The following is a 2,178-nucleotide window of genomic DNA, read 5'->3' as shown; positions in this document are numbered from 1 at the left end:
TTTTGCCAATAAACGTGTTGGCTAGACTCCCACATGTGATGTATATAGACTTGTAGTTTTCCAGCCTTGATCCAAAAAGTAAATAAGCTAAGAATACAAATGCAATTAGTAAAATCGCCAAAAGAACTCCAAAAGAGAGCAAATCCTTTCTTGCATTTGTAATTACTGCTAGAATTTCAGTAAACCGTTTATTGTATCCTAGAATTTTCAATATTTGTATTGTTGATACAAAAACAAGAACAGCGAAGAAAATATTCAACGCGTTATCCCAAATAACAATGTGACCATAGTTTATGAATCGATTGGCACCAGTCAATTTGTCTTCATAGAACATGTTCATAGCTGTACTCGTGTATTTCATTTTAACTACAATTATCACGAAACAGGAATATGCCAAACATGTACTTATGCAATCTACAACGTTCCAAGGCTCTTTAAAATATGTGATGCAACCAAACTTGGAACAGTTCCAAAGAATTTTAAAAAGCAGGAAAATATAGTAACACAGTACTATTATATACGCCATAACCAGTCCAAATCCAAGGGAAGAAAAGTTCAATATCGGCTTAAATGCTTGAATGTCTGTCCAAGTAACAACACCTCCAACCTCGGGAAACTCTGTAAGTAGCATTGCATAATGAAAAAGGTTCACGTTTGGATTGTACATTGTGAACTCTAAAAAAACAGCACGTGTTTTCCGGTCAATCCAATTATGTTCAACGAGCTCTTTCAAAAGTAAGTAAGCATTTTCTCTATTCTTTACAAACTTTAAAATATATCCACCCCCGCTGTATGTATTGTACTCTCCCATTCTTGTTATTCCCCATATGTCACTAGCTTTAGTGTATTTCCAAGAATCGGCTGTATAAAAACGATTTTTATAATCATTGGTTCCACAAATGCTTTCATTATAGGATTTCCATTCCAAGCAATACAAACTCTGGTCTTCATTAGGTTCGGAATACGTCTCTATGCATGGGTAGGTCCCAACCAACTTTGAATATTTACAACTACCTAAAATTGAAAATAATTATAGCAGTTTCCATGTTAACTTAAGGTAATTCTCAAATTGAGTATGGTGGATTAATGTTAAAATAAATAGTATCTTTGAAATATTATGTGATTTCATTTTGTTTTGTTAACTGTACCTGACTTCATTCGAACTTGTCGCAGCCGGGCAGGTCCAACACGAATACTCGCCATATCTTGAAACCATTGACGATCTACAACCGTCAAGGGTTTACTTGCGTAATTATTGACTGGATAATACGTTGGGATGAAGGTTTCATTCAGCCATGTATAAAAGCTTTTTTTATCTGTAATCTAAAACAAGCACAAAATTATTTGATTAAAAACCTTCATAATAAAAACTTAAACAGATTGTTCGGAGAATAAAGCGATTAAAAACTGGTAGGCAAAATAGTGCGTTAGTAATAAAATTCAATTGCAATAAAATAAACTTACAGCCGAGGGTCCTTCCTTCCCAAACATTAAATAGTTGTCCAAATTTTGTTTTAGATGAAACGATCTTTTATCGCGTTCAAAGTAGCTAATCAAGTAAATAGCAATGATGTAAAGGGTGAAAAAGATTATGTTCCGTAGAGCTGATTTGGCTTTTGATTTTTCTTGACATATTTTCTTCAAGTCTGCCCGTTCCTCTTCGGAAATCAAATCATACGTTGGAAGCACGTAGTTAGTGAGATCTTTAAAATAAATTTTAAAAAACCACATAGAAAAATATGTAATAAAAACAGGTCTTGTTGAATTTTGTTTTTCATTTTGTTAATTTATCTATCAAATTTTACACCTCTTGGCACAAATAGGATTTTGATGAAAAGAAACATTGTGTATTGTAGTATTAATATCTTATTACCTGAAATGTTTGTTTCTTTATATCCTTTTGAAATCGATATTTTTCTTAATTTTTGTAGATTAATATTGGGTGCCCTCTCTTGGTACCAGTTTGTTAATAGAGTTGAAAAAGAAATTACTATTATAAGTACTTTCATCGGATCAAACACAACTAAAGATTCTACTAGAGAGAAAACAAAGGAAGAAAGCCATTCTTCTGATTTAGTACTGCCCCATTCCATGCTGTATAGGATTAAGAAGAAACAGGATGATAAAACAGACATTGTTAAAATTATCCAGGCCAAGTAGTATATCCAGTGAGGAAAT

Source organism: Crassostrea angulata, chromosome 1 (assembly GCF_025612915.1).
Source record: "Crassostrea angulata isolate pt1a10 chromosome 1, ASM2561291v2, whole genome shotgun sequence".
In the NCBI taxonomy this organism is placed as follows: domain Eukaryota; kingdom Metazoa; phylum Mollusca; class Bivalvia; order Ostreida; family Ostreidae; genus Magallana; species Magallana angulata.
This window is presented reverse-complemented; position numbering follows the sequence as displayed.